Here is a 25161-nt window from a genome sequence, read left to right as displayed (position 1 = left end):
TTAGCCGAAAAACGTTTCAGCTCAAACGTGCTGTGCTCAAACTTCATTGTTTTTTCCTGAGGCACAAATGTGCTTCGAAACACATAAGAATAAACCTCACTGGTTTTTGCTGAAACTCAAACGTGCTCCACAAACACGATCAATCTTCTCTTCTAAGAAATCTGATCCTCTCCCCCGAAACCAGGTGTTTGAAAAATAATATTTACATAAAGTAGCAGTGCTGGCATTTGGAAAAATAGTTCACACTGCAATCCTCTGTAATACCAGAGCTAATTTATGCCCATGAGCAAGCAAATTGCGACGCTTTGTCTCTGTGCGACTCTGGGTCCCATGGTGGAACGAATATTTGAAAATAAGAGATAAGAAATTAATCAACGATCTAAATTAAATCACAACAAATCAAAATTGGAGTCAGTTCAAATTATTCATGGAGTCAGATTTAAAATAAGATATCAGAAATTAAGTAAATTTAACAGAAATGCTGAAAAGGCTTACACGTAGAATCCTTAAGGGGGGGGGGGGGGGGGGGGATGCTGTTTCATGCATACTGAGTTTTTTACACTGTTAAAGACTTGGATTCCCATCCTAAACATAGACAAAGTTTCAAAAACTAATGTTGGACGTTTGATGGAGTATTTCTGTGTCAAAAATACTCCTTCCAGATTCTCACAAGTTTCGGAGAGTTTTTTTTCGAGTATGGGTCGGCTTCACGTCGATAGAGCAGAAGGTCTTTGCATGGGCCGTACGGGCTCTTCTCCCGGTAGGGTGCGCGCGCGCGTGACTAGAGCGAGAGAGCAAATGCACGCCCATAAACACTCTCTCAGGTGCAGATCGAGTCAATCCAGGCGCCGCGCTTCATTTTATTCCTATGGTTGACGTCAAGCGACTTCAACGCTCCAGCACAGCATTCCGGGAAGGCAGCGTTGCATTTGAACCGATTTGAACACAGAAATGACGGGAAGCTTCACAACATCGCTTCAGTCGCGTCGCAAAATGGATTTCCACGGTCACTGCTGTCACAGGACTTCACCAAATCATACCAAAGAAGTGTGTTTTTGACGGAGCGGTCCCAGCGATAAAGGTTCGGTCCTGCTTTGGAAGCAGGCAGTGAGTAAAACTTCTTCAAATGTCTGTGCTGTTGGCTCGTCACATGAGTAAACTTCAGTAAACGATACGAACACGTGCTTCGTCATTCAAATGCGCTAACGGTTACTCCATTGTTGTTCTATGTATAACGTTACACTAGTCTGACGTGCAAAACCATTTTGCTTGCTACTGCTAAGGTTTAGTCGCATACAATAGTCCATAAACCGAATCATGTCCTCATAAACTGCGAGTAAACACACACAAATGTTGACAGGCCACTAAATACAGTATACCACAGAGACGGACGTCCTGCTGTTGCTGTTTCTCCTGTTCAATTTATTTCAGCCTCCGAATCTGATTCTGGATCATATATCTATTAGCTGAGATCGATAGCCATGGGTTTCTCCACGCTTGAGGACGTCACCGCTTTGTTCGCGATTGTCATTCTTTAGCTCCGCCCACTCGATACGCCTCCAGGCGCTCGTTTTTTTCCGTAAAGACTTGGTACAGCCTATATTTCTTTTATAAATATAATAAAACTAAAGACTTTTCTGAGATATGAAGGATGCAATACTACTCTATAGGTACTCAAGATTGACATGAGATTGACTGAAACTGAGTCTCCCCCCCCCCCCCCCTTTAAAAGTTTTTAGGCTAACACAAAGAGCTTCAGTTTAACATATCATTTATATCAACATATCATCATATCTAAGAGTCAGCTAATGATGACATAATTCTCATTTTTGGGTGAACTAAACCTTCAAAAGGGACTACATTCAATAACCAGTAAGCTATAGCTGAGCACATATCTGTAAATAACATTACCATTTTTGCTTTTTTAAAGACTGAAACGTTATATAAATGTTGCTAATCTTTTACCTGGATTCTTTTAAATCTATTAGTTTATCCAATGACTGATCACTCCTCATGGACTCATGGCTGGGACATGGAGAGGATCTTCCCGTCTGCGCTGAGCTTCAGAGAAACAGAGACATCAACTAAATTAGAAATTGTAATGACAGCCAATGTAATAATAATTAAAAGAAAGCTTTGATTTTATTCTATAAACCTAAATCATGCTCATTTACCTGGGCTCAAGAAAAGTCTTTTTATCCTTGAGTTGATCCATTGAATGATTACTCCTAATGATGGGGTCTTGTTAAATCTAATCTCCTCTGCTGAATTGTGCTTTAGTGAAATATAAATGGTGGTAACATTAAAAGTTACTGGACTGAAGACTTTCGCTTTTTAATATCACAAAGTAAGAAACAAATTTCATAGCCTTTAGTTGCCAACCTGTGTATAATAAACCAATATTTTTTATTTTATTTTTTGCCAACAAAAGCATCATCATTACAAAAAACTTACTAGCAGGCATCAGTGTTAGTGGAGCATAACCTTTTCAAAACTCATCCCAGCTATAATGACTCTGAAAGATATAAATGCATTTAAAAATACTGGACGGTAGTCACGTACTGTAAACATTCCTATTGTTTTTTGCTTATCTAGTTCTCTTTCAAACAGTTGTTTTTGTCACAGTACATAGACAAACATGTAACCAAACTTGTACTTCATGGTATTTACCCAGTTCTTTCACGCAGGTTAACTGATGAGACTGGTTTCAACTGCTTTCAGATTCAAATCTGAAAGTAAAATAAAAACCAACCAAAAATGACCTAATCAGACATTTATTTCAGTACATAAACAATATTAAATTGATACCTACATATAGTGATCAGTGTGGCTGAACCAATGCTTTATGCTACAGTTTTTTGAGGAAAAAACAGATGCAAAGTACATTCAAAATAATTCTACAGATAAAAATTTGATAAATGAATATTGATTTATATCAAGCTAATAACAACAACAATGGCAACAACAACAACAATAATAATAATAATAATAACAACAACAATAATAATTGTGTAAAAAGAATTTAACAACATTATGACATTCACAGGTTTGTTTATACTCACTTTGGCACCTGTTTTTCCAGAGTTATCTTCAGGAAGAGCAGAACTCTAATCTTTGTTGTATCGTATTGACTCTTTTGAAATCTTTATTGTAAATATATATTCTCCAGGCCAGATAGCAACAACCCCACAAAACCGTCACCCAATATGTTTTCGGGCAGGTTCAAACTTTCATTTCTGTTTACCTTAAAGAAATGACTGAGAGCTTACAGAGCACCACCCACCCTGATAGCCAAGATCACAAGCGATCAGTGTTGCCAAGTCTCGTGAGACAAATACGCATAACAATATGCTTCAAAAACAAGCCCAATAGAATTATATTATTTATTATCATCATCAATATAATTTATGATCAATTATTTTTTTAATCAATTTATGAGCCTGCAGCATATTAAACTGAAACCTCTCCCAGTAATAAATAAATAAATAAATAAATAAATAAATAAATAAATAAATGATTTTACACAAATCATCAAACATTTACAAAAGGCACGCTATATCCTCCGATCAGCTGTGAACAGACTAGGTTTGGAGATGGAACCCATACCCCCCAAATTATTTCTTAGAGGTTATTTGTTTGATATTTAAAATATCAACTTTAGATAAGTCGCTACAATTTTCTGTGTCCTCATGCTATTAGCTACTTAGCCAGGTGGTCATTTGGCATGTATTTACTTTTTTTTTTGCTTAAAAACTCAATCCTGTTACTTCAGTTTACTCATATGAAAAATAAAAGGACTGAGTAAAAGAGGAGTGAGTAGAGTCCTCTATTTTGTTGATTTAAAAGTGTGCATATTCACCTGATTTATGAGTTTTACAGTTGAAATTATGAAAAATTGCAGATATTTAGGATACTTTTTACAATGTGAATCATACTTACAGGGAGCCAGTCCACCATGAAGTGACTTAAAAATGAAAATTTTATCATTAATTCCTCACCCTGGTGCCATTCCAGACCTGTAAGACCTCTGTTCATCTTTGGCATAATCTTCAACACAAAATAAGATTTTTAACTTTGCTCGTATAATGTATGTCAATGGGATCTTATTGTAATTATTGACATGCATGCATACGAGCAACGGTTGGAGTTAAAAATCTTTATTTGTGTTCTACTGAAGAAAAAAACACACCTACATCTTGGATGCTCTGGGGGTAAGCAGTAGCCTGACGTGGTCATACTCAATTCTTGCCAGAGTATGACTGGCCGACCTAAAAATTTTGTGGGCAGGGCTAAGTTTGGCTGGCATCCAGTCTAGGTAAGCAGATAAACACCAAATTAAGATTTTTGGGTGAACTATCCTTTTAAGTCTATCACCATTGTTGAGATTCATATGCTGATTCTTAATATCTCTGTATGGCTAAAATGTTACCCTCTTAGAATGTTTTTAAAAATATAAATTTAGAACCTCTGATTAGTGGCAAGAAAGGATTGTAAGTAGTGATGAGTTTTGTCAAACATTATTCTTCATGATACAGTTTGTTTATGGCTTCTTTTGTTTTGAACAGTTATGTGTTTTGTTTACAACTAAAGGAAACACGGATCACCATACTGGTGACCAAACATTTTTGAAAAAACATCAAAATCTAAACTTCTGTTAATTCGTAATAAGAGCTTCTATAGATGTCTTTCAGGGTTGGAACCAAACTCTGCAGGCCAGCGACTCACTAGGACCGAACTGTTTTGTTCCCCAAGAAACATAATTTTACCTCCACTGTTTTCAGCGAATGTAGTACATCCCTTCACCACAGAAATCTCACTCACAAACATGAGCACACGGCTATGTACACACTCTCCCTCAGACACATATGGACATTCAATTTTAAGTCAAATAAGTTAAACCACTGTTTTTATGAGTTATGTAGTATTGGATTCAGTGTAGTTACAAACTAATGCCACATTCGGTGGAATGGCTCACACATATATTTGCATGCGCATTTATAACGTCACATGCCAGTACTTTGAATTTTTCTTTAATGAGGGAAGAAAAAGGAGGACGAAGGACGAATTACTACAGCACTTAATTGTATCGTTGCACTGAATGGCTAAGCTGTAAGACAGTGTCAGACAACGTTTTGGACAGAACAGAACAGAACAGAACAGAACAGAACAGAACAGAACAGCCACATTTAAAAAAAATAAGCGCATAAAAAAACTTAACCAGCAACAGTGACCATTAAAAAAAGAAAAGGAAAGAAAGAAAAGAAAAGAAAAGAAGAAGAAGCCTAAAGTCGCATGTTATACGCGGACTTGGCAACCATTGCAGCAATGCAGGTTACCAACTAAAAGAAAAAGTGCGAACAGGACAGACCAGTTTCAGGTAACATTGAAAACCTGGATCGCTTTGAGTGGAGGAGGAAAACATCTGTGACTCTGCTCCACTAAGTAAATTTCAGGCCGGCTTTTGTTTGCATAAGAACTATGCGATGGCAAAAAAATAAAAATAAAAAAAAGGGAAAAAAAATAAAAAAGATTTATTTATTTATTTTATTGTACCTTTATTTAACCAGGTTAATCGGTTGAGAACAGGTTCTCATTTGCAACCGCGACCTGGCCAAGATAAGGCGCAGAGTACATGGCGACATGAAATTACACATAATACCAACATTCAAATACACAATCATAAATATAGAGGACGTTCAAATTTCAAATAAAAAGTTCTAGGCATTGAGCAAAAATAAAAATATGCAAATAGATGCAATAACAGCCATTTCATTTAGTATGTGCAAAAATACATACTACTGTTTTTGAAATGAGCATCAACGTACAGTGGTCTGTCAGTAAATTTGATATTAAACCTTTAAAAGTAGTGATTGAAACAATGGATTCTAATTTAAGAGATTTTTGTGAAATGTTCCAATCATTAGCAGCAGAAAATTTAAACGAAGAGCGGCCAAAAAAGGTGCGAGATTTTACGGGGTCAAGAGAGATATATTTACTCGAGCGCAGGTTAAATACAGACACTGATATGGTTACTAAAGTACTTAGGTAAGATGGTGTTTTACCTAATATGGACTTGTAAATTAACTGATACCAGTGATTTAGGCGCCGGGTGTGTAACGAAGGCCATCCAACAAGTGAGTAAAGAGTACAGTGATGGGTGTTGTGTGGGGCTTTAGTAATAAAGCGAATAGCACTGTGGTACACCACGTCCAATTTCTTGAGTAAACAATTAGACGCAGTTCTGTAGACAACATCACTAAAGTCAAGCATTGGGATGATGGTCATTTTCACAAGGGCCAGTTTTGCAGGAATAGTAAATGAAGCTTTTTTTCGAAATAGAAACCCAATCCTGGACTTGATCTTTGACTTGAGATGGTTTATGTGGGTTTGAAAAGAAAGACATGGGTCTTTTATATTTATTTAGATACTTAGATACCTTATATTTGTATTTCTCCACATATTCAAGCTTTGATCCATTCAAGGTGGTGATGTTTATTGGGCACGAAGATACAGAATGTGTCCGATTAACAATCATACATTTTGTTTTACTGGAATTTAAAGACAATTGGAGACCACGGAAGGCTAATTGAATGTCTTTGAAACTCTTGAAGTTTTTCTAAAACGTTCTCCAATGTTGAGCCTGAAGTGTACAAAACGGTGGACAATTTGGCAATAATATATATATATATATATATATATATATATATATATATATATATATATATATATATATATATATAATTTTTTATTGCCCCTGTAATAATGGATAATAATTGCACAATTTGGCAATAATATATATATATATATATATATATATATATATATATATAAATATATATATATATATATATATATATATATATATATATATATATATATATATATATATATATATATATATATATATATATATATATATATATATATATATAAATAATTTTTTATTGCCCCTGTAAAGTTGCCCCTGTAATAATGACAAACAGCCAAATTAGTCATTCAGTCAGAGGTCTATTAATGATACTGTAGACATAAGTAGCCTAATACAGGTCTAATTTATTTGCTGCTTTCAGCAATTAAAGTAATTTAAAATTATTTCAAAACACATGAACCAAATCATAAAACTATAAAATATAATTACATTCTACCTTTTCAAAACGTTTTTCCTATAAGCACGAAGTCCGTTTTTGTTGTTGTTGTTGTTGTTGTTGTTTTTAACTTTCTGATTGCTAAAGTACTCATACAAATATTGGGTAAGTGGATGTACACTATTATACCTACCAAATAGAAGGAAATGCAATAATAACAAAACAACCAACTATTGAGAGAAGAAAACACTGTTAATAAAGGCCTATTTGTTTCAAAGGATGGTAATCTTTACTTTAAATCGCAAAATATAAATTGTCAGACAAAAATTGATTCCTCCCCCCAACCCCCATTTTATTATTATTATTATTACAAAGGAAACTTTTTTTGTAGATACAATTACCACCATTGGGCACAACTTTAAACCAATCTGCAACATTTACAATATAAAATAAGCACAAAACACCCATTCAAAACTATTATTTGTAAACAACAAAATATATTTTGGCTCCAAAAGAGGTATAGGCGAGAGTGGGGCTGGTTGGGTCAGGGGTTGGTTGGCACACAGTTACATTCCAGGGTGGAAAAAGGGTGCTGCCACAAAAATATAACATTAAAATGACTGCCATCTTGATCTGAACACAACCATTTACTAAAAACATCCAACTGTCACTAACTATTGAGGTTTACGCATTCAAAGCGTGCATGTCTCCATCTGCTGGAGAGAGTCCGAAACGTTCAGAAAATAGTTCCATCGTCATCACAAGGTGTTGGACAGCTTTTAAATAAAAAGACCTGTCAAAACCAAGATTTCAACTCAGATCTTATAGAGCATGTTGGCATGAATGAATGAGGAATTAAAACGGTTTCAGACACTGGTAAAGCTTTACTACAGCAACAAATCCACTGAGCTGCGCTGCCCATCCGTCAGTTTTTTTCCGGACTCTTCAAATGCAGCTTTAAAAGAAGGAAACAATATATTACATATATTTCAGATAAAATGTTCTTATGTTGAAAATATTACTTTCCTAGTGTTAAGCAACAGAAGACGAATATAAATCATTTTAATGTGCAAAGTTTTGATGTTTTACCATGAACATTTTCACATACAAAAGAAGATTTTTTTGAAGAATGTTTGTAACAAAGCGGTTAAAGCAACCATTGTAGTATTCCCCACCTCCCCCCCACCCCCCCCAACCACCCACTATGGTAGTGAATGGTTGCTCTATCTGTTTGGTTACAAACATTCTTCCAAATATCTTCCTTTGTGTTCAGCAGAACAAAGAAACTCATACAGGTTTAGAACAACTTGAGGGTAAGTAAATGATGACAGAATTTTCATTTTTGGGTGAGCTATCCATTTAAATACATGCATTTTTTTTATATACTAACAAATCAGACCAATTAATAGTTTTTTTTGTAGGTCTTGAAGAACTTACTTGTAGTGTCTTCAGTTTACACTGATGATTTTTTAGTGCATCAGAGAAAAGCTCCATGCCTTGATCTCCTAGGTCATTCTCAGACAGATCCAGCTCTCTCAGATGTGAAGGGTTTGAATTCAGGGCTAATGCTAGAGCGGAACAACCTTTATCTGTTATATCACAACACCTAAGCCTTGAGACCGAAAAATGACAGTGATTACCCTCTCATTTCAGAACACATAGTTACTACATAGATACACTCTTATATACTTTTCCTATCCTAACAATGATCTTACCACAATATCTCCAGGTTACATAGAGGATTCCCGAGTCCACCAGAGAGAATTTTTACACCTGCATCTCCCAGTTCATTCTCAGACAGATCCAGTTCTCTCAGGTGTGAGGGGTTTGATTTCAGAGCTGAAGTAAGAGTTGCACAGCCTTCATCTGACAAGTTACAAAATCTCAGCCTACAGAGAACAATAGGATATTCTTAAAATTCTTTACATTCGAAGAAACTACACGTACAATGTTACACCACCCTTAAAGGTGTCATGAACTGGCTTATTAATTTTTTTATACTGTTGTCTGAGTTCAACTTATGACGTTCATACATGGTTTTTAGATTTAAAAACATCATAACTAATAATTAAAAAAAACTTCTACACTGGTTTTGAGGGTCTCTCCAAAAAGCTCAGTTTTGATGGTTTGAAGACTTGAAAGTAAACGGCCATGGCTAGGATTGGATTTGCATATTTAATGAGCTTCTGCTGGTCAGTTCACATGAAGGAGGGATTGTTTTGAAAGCGGCTGGAATAATTCTCTGATGGGGCTCAGTCTCAAAACATATTTATCAAACAAACAATGATTTATTTCTCATCCACCCGTGATTCGTTCATTTTCTTATTACTTGGCCCGCCCGATCGGTGGATATAAGCGTGAACCGCACACACAGAAGCACAGCATCATGTTTTAATCTCAATATGTCTGCAAATCCAGTGTCGATCTGTGTCTGGTTAACAAACGTTTATCTTGCTATCTTCACCGTGTTTATTGCTCGGTAAGGTGATCAGTTTAGCTCCACATGTCGGTAGGCGGGGCTACAGAATCCTTCCAATACGTCATTGATTTAAGAGCCTAGTTTTCTGGGCCTGGTGTCTATAAAAGCTTTTCTTTTACTAACAAGGACATTTTCAGCTCTGAAACTTGCAGGATATTCTTATACTAACATGACCTTTTATATATAGAAGGCTCAAGGGAATGTTAATTTCTCAGTTCATCACCCCTTTGAACTGACGGGGTGACTTCAAAAGACGAAAATAAATCATTTTAATGTGCTAATTTTCCTGGTAAAACATCAAAATTTGTGCTAATATTAGTTTGAGAGCAGACAATAGTAACGCTTAGACAATCTACATTGGGCTTCTTAAAGGTGCCCTAGAATGAAAAATTGAATTAACCTTGCCATAGTGAAATAATAAGAGTTCAGTACATGGACATCACATACAGTGAGTCTCAAGCAACATTGCCTCCTACTTCTTATATAAATCTCGTGAATCCATAATGCAATGGAAAAAAAGTGCTTCTCAACATAAACTCAACAGTGACGCAAACGTTGGGGATCATTTATATGCACGCCCCCAACATTTGCATCTGTCCGAACATGTTCATTGTCAGGCGGAAATGACTGAGCGAATCATCAAAACAAGCTCGCATGGACACACTTCATGTTCCAGGCTGTTCAGGAGACCTGAGGACTTCTACCCTTCCCACAGATAAAAAATGTCAACAGTCATAGTTGATGTTTATAATCCGATACAAAAATTTAATTCAAGATCGTTCGTTTGTTCGGCCCATTTCAAGCAGGCTTCGCTCAGCGTCTTAAACTGAAGAAAGTGGCAACTATATTCCTGCAAGCAGTAAGTAGTGATTTATCCACTTGTTGACTGTTTAAACAATTTCTGATTACATTGAAAGTTTCTTAGAGAGACAGCATTGTCTAGATAACGCAAGATGCTAGTACAGTAATAATAGGAGACTCCAAGTACCATACAAAACTAAATTGTGTCTAATGACAAAGGGTAATTTTATTTTGTATTACAACATACAACCATAGATACTTTACTTAGATCGTTCACTACTCCCTTCTAGCAAACGTCACCTTTTCCACCATATAAGTTAAAACGATAGTCATTTGCAAGGCTATTCATTTTATTAAAATATAAGTTATATATTTATATTTTTGAGAACTGAGTTTCCAATGATGTTTTTGCCTATTTGTATTTCAAATTAGGCTACATCACAGTCACTGCGTAATTTAGCCTACATTGTGACTAACGTTATATAAACATGCAATATCATTGACGAAAAAAGACAAGTCTAAAATGTAGGCTGAATGACACACTTTAAAGGGTCATGAAACCCCAAAACACTTTTTTTGAGATGTAAACAGATATGTATAGGCTGCACATCATTGAAAACACTAAGGGTACTCATTAATGGTATGCATATGTGAAAATAGTTATTTTTGCATTTTTCAGAGCGATTTCTGTCTTCCGGTTTGAAAAGCTTAGTCGGAGCAACGTCACAAATGCTGACGTCGGCACGGCCTTTTCGGCCCAAGTATGGGGTGCTGGGCACATGCTGACGTCGACCGCTCCGAGCGATTCTCGATATATATTCATGACATAAAGCTCATTCAGTCCAATCCCTGCGCTGTAGTATGCATACAAGATAATTTAGTTAATATGCATGAGACAGTCACTTCTGTCAGGCTCGTCTTCCATCATTATTGTAGAGATATGGTGGGGAAGTTTTGGAAGCAGCGTGCGGAAAAGTCACGGAGGAAAGCTAGGCGTTGTGCTGATACGAAATAACGTAAAGGGCGCCGAGCGAGCTGTAACCGGCGCCGTCTGTGGAAGCCTTTGCTACAAAGGCTCGGTAAAGTAAAATTCACTTGAGGAATCGCACGCCGAACCTGCAAGCGTTGACTATCTATGTCAGGAGTGCAAAATAACCAATCTGTAATCTGTAGGCTAATGAACAAAAGCCACGTCCTCTCCGTTTTATTTGTCGTCACAGCCATGCACTAAACCGCATGTGTACGGGCTCTTAGTGAAACAGTGTGCTGCATATTTGGACAAATATAGATTTAGCTGCCGAGTGATAGACAGCGCGGATCGTCACGGCAATGCGCGGTCGAGACTAGCCTCAAACCTCTTCGCTTTTACACCGATCTAGAATTACACATCTCTGTCGCATCGCATGTTGGGTGGTTCACGTTCTCTTATCACGTCGGCGCGTTGTTCATCTTGCCAAACAGCGTGCATATTTGGACAAATATAGTTTTATCACGTTTGCAAAATATTTCGTCATGCAGAATAACATTTATTTTCATTTCTCACTGAATTATGCTGGTTTGAACTTTGAAGAGCTGAATGATTTGCGATCTCTGCTGCACGCCACTCATAGCTCTCTCATTCGCTGTACTCATCCCTCATTTAATCTCTCTGTGGTAAACAATGCCAACGTGAACCAAGAACATGTCTCAGAACCGCTGTAACTGCTGCTGTTGGTATCGCTAATCTTAAAGGGGGGGTGAAACACTCAGTTTCAGTCAGTGTCATGTCAATCTTGAGTACCTATAGAGTAGCATTGCATCCTGCATATCTCCGAAAAGTCTTTATTTTTTTAATAATTATATAAGAAAGATGCGCTGTTCCGAGTCTTTCCGAAAAAAGCAGAGCGGGTGGGGGCGTATCGTGTGAGCGGAGCTAAATAATGACGTGTGCGCGCTGCTGTTATTGTGTTGAGTCGAGTGCGTCGTAAAGCTGTCATCCCTAACAGCGGGAAAAAAACTTTATTCAAAATAAAAATATGGCTTTTAATCAGATACAGCCATACATCTATGATCCGGAATCAGACCCAGAGGCTGCAGTTGAACAGGAGCAGCAGCAAAAACGACTAGAGCAGGACGTCTCTATGTGGTACAAGTTATACACTAACTATATAATATGCTTAGCGACTTGTGTTATTTACATATTTATACTTGAATTATATCGTCATATTTTTGTCTTTGAAGGTGTACATGTGAGAAGTGCAGTTGTGCACGTGTGTGTGTGTTTACGCATGGTTTGTGTAGACAATTGTAACGTTATTAAGCGGACTGGTTTTGCACGGCAGGCTAAGTTAGTGTTTACATAGAAAGACACGGAATAGTAGCACATTTGAATGAAGAAGCATGCTTATTTAGTTCAACATATTTCCCCACTCTTTGTGTATTGTTGTTTGGAGTGCTTTTACAATACACAAACATAAAGTTACATATATAGTGGCCAGCTAAACAAATGTACACGCACTACACATCGCATGCTCCATTGATCAATTAACTATACGTGATCATGTTTGGGCTACTTGATGAGCATAGGCAAAAACACAGACATTTGAAGCAGTCTCACTCACCGCCTGCGGTTCTAACGTTGGGACCTTTATCGTTGGGACTGCTCCATCCTTCAGCATTAGGCGATTGGAAAATCCGGCGTCAAGCTGGGCCTTGTTTATGAAACAGTCGGCACCGAAATGCAGCGAACAGATATAAACATTCGCGCAACTCAGTTGCTGATCTGGAAAAGCAAATTCCATCCACTGTTGCCTTAACGCGGGGTTTTGGGGAATCTGTGCAGGACTGTCTTGGTCTGGCAACCAAAAACGCACTTTTTGATGTCATTGTTAATTGTGCACATCACCTGTGCAGCGCAGCCTACGAGCCAGCGCTTTGATGGGCGTAGCCTGTTTCGCTCTCTCCCTCTCTCTCTCTCACGCTCTTCCGGTAGAATTGTCCGTACGGCCCATACAAGGAAATTCCGCCCCCATTAACGTCAAAGGGGATGCATGATCGCAAAAAACTTGCCGAAACTTATGACTAACCGGAAGTAGTATTTTTGACAAAGAAATACTTCCATCAAACGTCCACCTTAACTTTTGAAACTTTGTCCATGTTTAGTATGGGAATCCATGTCTTTAACAGTGCAAAAAGATCAGTATGCATGAAACAGCATTTCACCCCCTCTTTAATGCACCTACTGACACTCCCCTATTTATGCAAACATTCCCTCTTTCCACACAATACCATCCCACCTTTTCACAGTCGACCACTCCCCTTTTAACAAGCTTTTTCAAATCGAAGGTGTGAAAAAACACAGCTGCAGCAGGGGGGTTTCATGAAGCTTTAAGCAGAACTTCTCAAATGGAGATTGATAAAATGCAGCTATTGGTGTTTTCAGATCATCCGTGCGAGAGAGAGCTTGCGTGCATATGGTTGCCAGATTGGACATGTTTAGGTAAAAACCGGAGTGTATACGGGTTTCTTTTCACAGAAAAGCTCTGTTTGGGGGTTTAATTACTGAAATCTGGCAACCACACGAATGCGAGCTCTTTCTCGTGTGCGGATGATCTGAAAACACCAATAAACAAGTAAGCTGCATTTTATCAATCTCCATTTGAGATTTTTTGTATCATTTAGTATCATTTAGTCTGTGTTCTGTCAGGACTCTGTCAGGAGGCTGAAATAAGCCAATCAGAGCAGAGCTCAACATTAATATTCATGACTCTTCCAAATAAAGCAAAAACAGAGTGTTACATCCTAGGGACAATTTATAGGGTTGTAAATGGACCTGTAAAATGGTATCTGGACCATTTTTGGCCTTAAATAAGCCACATACCCTCTATGTAGATATCAGAGAACAATTTAACATATTGTTTTAAATCATTCTAGGGCACCTTTAAATGGACTAATTACATTTTTTATACCAACACATTAGACCATTTAATTTTCTTTTTTATTTGTAGGTCTTGAAGAACTTACTTTAGTGTCTTCAGTTTACACTGATGATTTTTTAGTGCATTAGAGAAAAGCTCTATGCCTTGATCCCCTAGGTCATTTTCAGACAGATCCAGCTCTCTCAGATGTGAAGGGTTTGAATTCAGGGCTAATGCTAGAGCGGAACAACCTTTATCTGTGACACCACACCGCCACAACCTGCGGTAAGATAACAAACAGTTCTGTTTGCTTAATTCCAGGAATACATTGCATGACACTACACAGAAAGACAAACGTTTTAAACTGCAAATAGTGTTTGTATTTCAGAGAATATATGGAGGACATCTGAAGTCAATGTTGAAATATTGTAAGATCTCATAAGATTAAAAAATAACAGCAGTTAAAATAAGCCTTACCGCAGTGTTTCCAGTTTGCAGTGAGGACTTTGCAGTCCAGCAGAAAGTAACGTCACACCTGAACTCTTCAGCGGATTGAAGTTTAAGTTTAATTCTCTCAAACATGAGGATTCTGAGCCGAGAGCTGAAGCCAGATCAGCACAGCAATTCCCTGTGAGACTACAACAGCCAAGCCTGAAAATAAAATAAGATCGCTTTTATGTATTCATGTATTTTATGTATTTTTATGTGCTAATCAGTTTATACAAAAATACTGTGAACCTGCAGCTTTTAAAGGATTAGTCATGACATTCTTCTTTCTGTTGAACATAATCTGAGTTATATTAATACATATCCTCATGTTTTCAAGCATTATAATGACAGTGGATTGGGGCTCACGAGTTTGAAGCTCAAAAAAGTGCATCCATTATAAATACACTCCACTCTGGGGGTTTAATAAAGACCTTTTGAAGCAAATTGATTAATTTTTGTATATCCATATTTAAAACTTTAATTTTAAATATTGTATCCATTATATCCAGTATATCCATATTTAAAACTTTAACTAAAATAACAAGTTTCTGCACTTCTACATATGGATATTTTTCTTACACAAAAGCATTGCTTCAGAAGGCCAATATATTCAGATGCCATTATAAAGCTTAAAAACATTAGGATAATTATTAATATAACTCTGATTGTGTTCATCAGAAAGAAGAAAGTCATACACACCAGATGTCTTGAGGGTGTCTAATTAATAGAGTAATTTCCATTTTAAAGTGAACTAATCCTTTAAATAAAATATTAACACTCTAATGACACCAGGAAATACAATTTAATGAGTTTGTTTGCCCTATAATCTTAAGATATTAGTAGGTTAAACTTATTTGGCTTGCTGTCCACTGATGAGGGGCTCGATGAAGTAGCTTCAACTGGAGCTCTGATATACCCCCACAGTGATTTAATAAAGGATATGATTATATAGGGCAGGGTACCTAAGATAAAGGTTGAATTTGGGGAGGTGGAGGGATGCTGGAACAGCTGAGACTGAGGAGAGGTAAGCAGCTGTTTATATGCTTTTGTTGATTAATAGATTAGATGGGCTCATTCTTCCCTAATTTACATTTAGGAACTTCACTTAATGCTTTTATTAATGAATTATAGTAAATATCTGTACAAAGACATGTAAGAACAAATGATCTGTGTGTAAAATAAAACACAAATGTGTAGTCAAATACACATTACGTACACAACCTGGTCTCGCAGAATTCCGTGAAATGAACACGGACCCTTAACTCAAAAATCTGTGGTGGTTTCACAGAATCACTAAAAATTCCATGATGGGTCCACGGAAGTGATGCCTATGTAAGTCAATGACAGGCAGCATCCATAGTCCACACCATTGCTGTCAACATTGAACATTGAAAATAAGGGAGATTTCCCGGAATCCATCCCCAAAATAAGGGATTTTTTTTTTTTACACGATTCTTGTCCACAAACTAAAAAAAAAAAAAAAAAAAGAAGAAGCACTAATCATAACAGTCTAAAGAGTTTATAACTACACAATATATATTAAGCATAATGTTATTGACATTATGCCAGAGCTGCCTTGGTCTATTGTCTGTAATGTTTGTTTACTGTAATATTTACCAGTAAAGAGTATAGCTTTTTTTATACATGATTCTTATACATGATCCCACAAACTAAAAAAAAAAAGCACTAATCATTAACAGTCTAGAGTTTATAACTACACAATATCTATTAAAGAATGACAGACCAATGTATATGTTTGAAGTGCTTTATTTAGGAACAAATTAACATTACTCGGTTTTGGTTTTGGTTGGTTAAACCTAGGGATGGGTATCGTTAAGGTTGGTATTACTACTCTTAACGATACTGCTTATCGGTCCGGTACTTTAACGGTATTCTTATCGGTACTTTTTGAGATTATATATATATATATATATATATATATATATATATATATATATATATATATATATATATATATACACACACACACAATTAACAAAGATACACATTATATAGGCCTGCACAGTGCTTTAATTTCAGGAAGAATTCTAGTAGGCTAATCAAACGTAAAATAACACTGCATCAGTGGCGGCTTGTCAATAGAGGGCGCTGGGGCGCCGCCCCCATCACAATTCCAGAAATATACATGTATACAAAAATTATATAAAAATGAAATAAAAATAAAATTGTTTACTCATATGATGTATGAGTGGGTAATTAAGAGCCCCAGCATTTAATAAAAAAAACTATTTTATATGTTTTTTAATGTTTCATGCGGTTTCATGGGCGAGGGACGCCGGACAAATGGATGTCTATCTCAGTCCATAAATCGTCGGGCAGCATGTGACCTGAAGCTGGTCTCTAATTGGTTTCTTAAAGATTCTCCTCCGGGCGCAGGTCGCTGCGTCCCTGGCGAATCAGAATTGCATACATGTTTTTTGATCCAATCTGATTGGTTCTCGTCAACTGTCATTCAATGTTACGCTCTTGGCCACTACTGCGAGAGAGCGTTGGTGACAACGTCACTCCGACCCCGCCCGCCTAAACATTCGTAGAGATGGCAGCAGTCAAACTAAATTCTGTGATTGATTTACAAAAAAATCCTTTCACAAGGCGTTCGCTGGAAGAAAAAATAAGAATTAAGGATCTCGGACCGGACCAGCCCGATTTACAAATTCAGCAGCAGTCCAGTGACAGAGGACGAAGCTACACTCGGAGCTTCACCTGCTCTCGTTATGAGAAAAGGAGGTGGCTGACTGGATGTGACGGTAGCATTGCCCTTTTTTTGCTTTCACTGTCTCTTATTTCAAAGTGAGTGAGAGGTGTTTTTCGACCTTGAAAAGAATAAAAACTTTTCTCAGAAACACCATGACCCAGGAGAGGCTGAATGCACTTGCATTGCTCTCCATGGAAAAGAGACTTGTCACTGAGATGACTGACTTTAATCAGAGAGTAATTGAGAAATTTGCTGGCCAGAAAGAAAGGAGAGCAAAATTTATGTTCAAGTAGTCAACATGCCAGTCTGTTGTTGCTACTTTTGTTTTTTCCTTTCCTTGTTCAATTATATATGGGAAATAAATGTGTAAAAAGATAAAAAGTGCAGACACTGTTTTCTCTTTAATGCTTGAATTTAGTCAACATGCTTCTTGGTACTGCTTTGTATTTATTTTACTTATTTGATTTATAAGTAATTATACTTATATATTATTATTATTATTATGTATAATTTATAAGTAAATTATACTTAAATTAACATAATTATACTTAAATATATGCAATTATTCTTAAATATACGTAACCCCCCCCCCCCCCCCCCCCCCCCAAAAAAAAAAAAAACCCCGCGCCCCCCAAAAAAAATATATCACCAGCCGCCACTGCACTGCATAGTTTATCATAAATAGCCAAAATAATGCTTATTAAAGCTGGTTATTCATTCAAGAGCTGTGAGTGATTTTATCTTTGCATTTGGTTGTTTAATTCGCAGTAATTCGTCATCATGTTTATTTACACCGCTGCCTCTTTAAGACAGATGTGCAGATCTATAGGCGACTGATAATAGGCAGATACATTACACTTTCTCCCGACTATCCATAATAACTACGTCCATTTTAGACACAAACTGTGTTTAAGAGACTCTCCAAGCCGGTCATTTTGACATAGATGTTTGAGTACATTTGATCGTTTAGACACGAGTGTGAAACCGAAAGTGTGATTTGCTCGTCTCGTTGCGGCTGTTTCAGAGTGCGCGCGCCGACTTGGGAACAATCTCTTGCACACATGTTTGTGCTTTTAATCGCTCTTTTTATTATTAAACGCGTCCCACAATTTACCAACAGTAGCTAGACTGCATTTTACAACAATCACTGATCGTGCTTATTCTGTCATTGCGTTTGAGTTATATGGAGAAATGACAGCGTAGGCAACTGCTGCAATGGGAATTAAGTTGCGCTAGATATGAATATCAAAATTATAATCTTTGCCAAAGAAGCCAAAATCTAAATTAAATCACATTATCACAATCTAGTGTAAAGTGAAACTAGGCTATTTGAATGTTTAGTTCTGTCCGTGGGCTGTCGTTTTGTTCTCTCTCTCTCTCAGTAGACCGTTAAAAGCTTCAGACACAGATGTAGTTGCGTGTTCTGAGTTAAGACAATCAGAGCGTAAAAAACGGGATATTTTACGGGAAAATACTAAAACGGGAAGACAGCGGGAAAAGAGCTAAAATACGTGAGAAACCCGGGAAAAACGGGAGGGTTGACAGCTATGGTCCACACACGGATTCCCAACACACATTTAATTATTTGCATTTGTAAAAGTAGTCATTCAAAAAAATTATTTTATGAATATTTATAGCCTACTTTTATATTTCAGAGCAACTAACTCCACTCCTACCCTAAACCTACTCAACAATATAAAACACATAATAGGCAAATAAATTACAGTCACAGACAGTTATTTATTGCAAAAACGGACCAGAAACAGTATAGAAGTATTAACACATGTTGCATTCCAAGTCTTCTGAAGTCATACGATATCTTCATGTAGTTGATCTTAATGTTTTAATCATTGAAATGATGATCGCGCTCCACACACGCACTCATTCATATTTCTCAGTCAAATGATACAAACGACTCTTCAGCATGACGCCATCAGTCACGAGACACACGAGGGCCAATGGCATTTTACAATCAAAGCTGACGTAATGATGCAATTGGTCACACAACATACAACAGCCAATGCTGTCAAAGCTGACGTGACGTTTCTTTCGGCGGCAATATTTGAAATGTATTAATATTCGCCGGATGGACTCGATGTTACTGAACGCTTTTGGGGATTTTCTTCACATGAATCAATCGTTTGGCCTCAGAACACTTGGAATATTTGTATTTTCTTTGGGGATTCTTTTAGGGATTGAGTTAAGTGTTCAAAACGTTTCTGAATAAAAATAAAATAAAAGTAATTATGCTGACTGAATCAAACTGACGAATATAAGGTGTTGGAACAGGGAATCCGTGTGTGGACCACGGATGCTGCCTGTCATTGACATAACAGAGGCATCACTTCCGTGTACCCATCACAGAATTTTTGGCGATTCTGTGAAACTACCACAGATTTTTGAGTTAAGTGTTCATTTAACAGAATTCTGTGAGATCAGGTTGTACGTACAAATATGAGTAGTTGACATGGTATGATATATTCATGTATGAGATTATACTTTTTTTGTTTATGAGTAATACTAATAAACATTTTAAATATAAGTATAGCATGTCATACTGCAGCCAGGGCACTGTAACATCATGTCAACTACCCACTATCAATCACACATATCCATGTGATTCAGAAGCTCTAAAGGTTCATAACGTGAAAGAACTAGTCACTTACTCAGCTGATCTGGATGCCTCAACCACAGGCAGTAAATAATGGAGAACTTGATCCTGTGTAATGTTTGTTTGGTTGAACTCATCCTTGATGTATTCCTTTAATTCAAACACTTCTAGCTGCTTTGAAGTAAGCAACACAAACACCAGTGCTGACCACTGTGACGGAGACAGAATGGCTTCTCTTATCGACCCATTGCTGAGATAGTCTTGGATTTCATTTTCCAGAGTATGATCACCTAGTTCATTCAGACAGTGAAACAGATTGATGGATTTCTCTGGAGAAATATTTTCTCTAATCTTCTTCTTGACATACTGGATAATTCCAGTTGTATTGTGAGACATTCCTCCTGTTTTTGTCAGTAGGCACTTAAAAAGAGTTTGATTGGACTGTAATGAGAGACCCAGAAGGAAGCGAAGGAAGAGGTCAAGATGGCCATTCTTACTTTGCAAAGCCTCTTCCACAGCCCTCTCATGCATTGTGAAGCACACTGGAGACGGAACATTGTATTTTAAGGCCTGGTATTCACTGAGAGCATCTACATTTTTCAAACTGAATGAAAACAAGACATACAAAGCAGCTAGATGTTCCTGAACGCTCAGATGAACAAAGCAGTAGACTTTCCTCTGACACAGACTAAACTCCTCTCTGAAGATCTGAGTGCACAACCCAGAGTACACTGATGCTTCTGTCACATCAATGCCACACTCTCTCAGATCTTCTTCATAGAAGATCACATTGCGTTTCATAAGCTCTTGAAAAGCTAGTTTCCCTAGTTTGAGGATCATGTCTTCATCTGACAATTTCTTCTCATAGTCCTTCTCATGTTTGATGTTGGTCTGAAGGATCAGGAAGTGTGTGTACATTTGAGTAAGAGTCTTGGGAATCTCTGCACTCTCTGCTCCACTCAGCATCTTCTCTAGAACAGTGGCTGAGATCCAGCAGAACACTGGGATGTGGCACATGATGTACAGGGTCCTCGATGACTTCAGGTGTGAGATGATTTTATTGGCCAGACTCTGATCAGTGATTCTCTTCCTGAAGTATTCCTCCTTCTGTGGGTCATTGAAGCCTCGTACCTCTGTCACTCGATCAACACACTCAGAGGGGATGAGATCAGCTGCTGCTGGTCTGGAGGTGATCCAGATGAGAGCAGAGGGAAGCAGATTCCCCAAAATAAGGTTTGTCAGCAGCACGTCCACTGAAGCTGATTCAGTCACATCACACAACCTCATGTTGTTCTGAAAATCCAGAGGGAGGCGACACTCATCCAAACCATCAAAGATGAACATGATTTTACCTTCCTTTGGGGAGATGTCCAGTTGTTTTGAGCCCATGAAAAACTGTAGAAGATCTTTAAGACTGAATGTTTGGTCCTTGAGGAGATTGAGCTCTCTGAAAGGAAGTGGGAATATGAGGTGAATGTCCTGATTCGCTTTCTCTTCAGCCCAGTCTAGAATGAACTTCTGCGCAGAGACTGTTTTTCCAATGCCAGCGACTCCTTTAGTCAACACAGTTCTGATGGACCGGTCTTGTCCAGGTAAAGGTTTTAAAATGTCATTGCAGTTTATTGGGGTGTCCTCCATTGTGGCTTTCCTGGAGGCTCTTTCAATCCATCTGATCTCATGTTCAGTATTGATTTCTCCACCTCCACCTTCTGTGATCTAGAGCTCAGTATAAATCTCATTGAGGAGTGTTGGGTTTCCTTGCTTTTCTATTCCCTCATAGAAACACTGAAACTTTGCCCTCAGGTCTGATTTGACTTTATTGTGGACTTGTTGACACTCAGAGCTACAACATACATTAGAAAAAACACAAATTAGCACTTAATTAGATTTGAATCAATGTTGAATCAATGAATCAATGGTTATCGGAATTTTTTTTTTTTTTACAGTGACTTCAATACACTTATTTATATGTGTTAATACCTGCACTCTGTACTGGTCTCATGAAGAAGTGTTTGGTTTGTCCTGTCCAGTTTTCTTTTCCAGACTTCAGCATGTTGAAAGTCATTACTATAAGTAATTATAACACAGATCAAGCTTCAATATTTAGGGGTTACATTTTAAAAATGCCTCTGATGTTTTTATTTTCAGTTTTAAACATACCTGTTTTCAGAGGTTTCTCTATCCTTAAAGAACACTGGTAGATCTATTGACTGGCCACTCTTTATGGACACACAGCTGGGACCTGGTGTGTCTGGTCTCTCAACCTGCATTGAACTTTAACAAAACAACCCTTACGAAACAAAAATATATTGCAATATACTAGAATTTATATTGCAATACATTAGAAAATATATTTCAATGTATCAGAAACTTCCTCATATATTTGAAAATATATAGCAATATATGGATGGACAACCTATTGCTATATATTGATTCATATATTAAAATACATTGATATACAAACAAAACTGAATTATTTCATGTATGTTTATTGAAACAAAGTATTTTTTGTGAGTTAAGCAAGCTCCTGCATATTTTTACTGAGGTTGATTAACAATAGCCCAAATCAGATGGTGCATGACATTCAATATATTTTCTATATTTAGAAAATATGATGGTGCATGACATTCAATATATTTTCTATATTTAGAAAATATTTCTATTAGGGCCGGGACTTTAACGCGTTAATTAAGATTAATTAATTACGTGACTTTAACGCGTTAATTACGTGACTTTAACGCGTTAATTAATTACGCAAAAAAAAAAAAAAAAAAAAAAAAATTACCACACTTATTTTTGCACCGCGGAACGTTTTTGAATGAATGAGTTTCGACGGACCAATTATACTGGAACACCAACTAGCGCTCCGGAGTCACGACAACAACGAACCATGTGAAGCTATGGAACGAAGAAGCTGATGAGACTGCTTTGCTTGGCCCCGTGGATGGGAAATTTTGTTTTAAAAAACGAAAGAATGGAAGCGTCGTCAAGAGCATGGTTGTGTGCAAGCTATACAACAAGGAATTCGCGTATCACCGCAGCACATTGAGCCTCAAATATCACAAATACGCTTCTGCTAAACTGGCAAACATGCACTGGTCTGCTGGACTGGAATAAATAAACAATATTTTGTTGATTAAGCTTATGTATTCAGTCATTATTCAATGGTATACTAAAAATACATGTGAAAAATTACTTCTCATTGTTCTCAGGTCAAATATTTATATGCAATTAAAATGCGATTAATTAATTACAAAGCCTCTAATTAATTAGATTATTTTTTTTAATCGGAGTCGCGGCCCTAATTTCTATATTATATTTTAATCTGTTATATTTTAAAATATATGACAGACAGTGTACATTAGATTATTTCATATTTACCATGTATACAATATATATGATAATTATATACTATGTAATATAAATCAATATATTTAAGACATATGTTCCCATATAAATCTGATTATATTATCCAGTACATTGAGGTATATTATCTCATATAATTTTACATATATATTTACATATATATATAATGACTCTTCCAATATATAATTTCATATATTGTAGGATATATTTCAATATACATAGCAATATATTGAATAGTATAATGATATGTATTTATTCAATATATGAAAACGGCAATAATTGCTGTATTGTCCCATATATTGCAATATATGACTTGCATATATAATATATTATTATATAATATATCATATGATATATTACCATGGAAATTTCACAATATATGGAGAAACATGAAATATATTGTCAACTAATATATTGAGAAATATATTTTTGTTGCGTAAGGGAAATGAATGAGCATTTTGTTCAGAACTAATTTTATCATGTTTGTTTATTTAGATCAGACTTTGTCGTATGTATTAAATGTTCAAAAGTGCCTCCATCTTTGACATAATCTGTCTTTAAATTTACAGATTTTCTGAAGCAAAAGTTTTAGGATGTCTTTATCTTTATAGTATGCATGTTCGTTTGACCGGTACCTCTTTAAGGATCCACAGCTTGGCTCTGGTGAGCCTGACCTCTCTGGCTCCATTGATCTGTAACCAAACCAATGAGCATATAACATTTTATCTTGACAATATTTATATGAATATGAATATTGACTCGAGTTCAACAGAATTTGAACGCATAAAAACGCATAAATTCTGATATCCTCAGATCGGATTAGGGCCTCACTCACTGTAAGAAATGATTCTGTGGTCATGTAGATTTAAATTAATGTTTTTGGTTAAAATGTATTCAATATAATTGTGTTTATGATTTTGAGGCAAATATTTAATTAAATTTAAAATAAAAATGGTTGGAATAAAATCTACCCATTGTAGTTAAATAAAACTTAAGCATTATATTTACCTAATCCCAAATGGAGAGAATATTGAGTTAATTCAAATTAATGTAATCAGGCAAATTTAAATTGAAAACCACTTCCTGTCAAAGTGCGCCTTTAAAAAAAAAAAAAAAAAAAAAGTCAGCTGGCCTACAAGACAATAGAGAGTAACGTTAGGCTACAGACAGTGAATGTTCGTTTTCTTCTACATTGCTCATCTTGCAAAATTTAACTGGTTGACTTAGGTAAGAAAACTTATTTTGTTATCACTGGGCTAGAAGAACGAGTAGTGGTATATTACAATTTAAAATGAGTTACCACAGAAAAAGAGACTCAGCAGCAACACAAAGTTGACTTCTGTCGGAAGGCAGAATGTTGTTACGCTATAATATTAACACAGCATTATACATTTTGTAAGAATTCTTATGTATCGAAGTCGAACTTTTATTTTGAAGGATGTGTGTTAGCATTTTCACTGTCATGGTTCCTCTTTTGCGTGTTAATATAATATCCTCAGTATGTTTTAATGGAATTGCGTAAATAAGTACATTGGGTTTAATTTTAAGGTTCCATAAAGAGCAATATTTGGGGTTATCGCTGGAAGAGCATTGTATATTTCAGACGGCACTTGACGCAGTTCTGTTGGCTTTACTTCTCGTGTGTGGAGCTCGTCTTCCCGGGCAGGTAACGTAATTTCTCTCTGTTTTTTCACCGTTTTGTTGCAACTTGCAAATGT

The 25161-nt window shown here is 36.5% G+C and overlaps 1 pseudogene; it reads right to left on the bottom strand.

Annotated features, from left to right (window-relative positions):
- The window catches only part of LOC137084508 (NACHT, LRR and PYD domains-containing protein 5-like), a 51913-nt pseudogene extending 29566 nt beyond the window's left edge, over positions 1–22347 (bottom strand).
- Between the last annotated feature and the right edge of the window lie 2814 nt (positions 22348–25161).

This window comes from Pseudorasbora parva, chromosome 8 (genome assembly GCF_024679245.1).
Source record: "Pseudorasbora parva isolate DD20220531a chromosome 8, ASM2467924v1, whole genome shotgun sequence".
NCBI classification, from domain to species: domain Eukaryota; kingdom Metazoa; phylum Chordata; class Actinopteri; order Cypriniformes; family Gobionidae; genus Pseudorasbora; species Pseudorasbora parva.
This window is presented reverse-complemented; position numbering and strand designations above follow the sequence as displayed.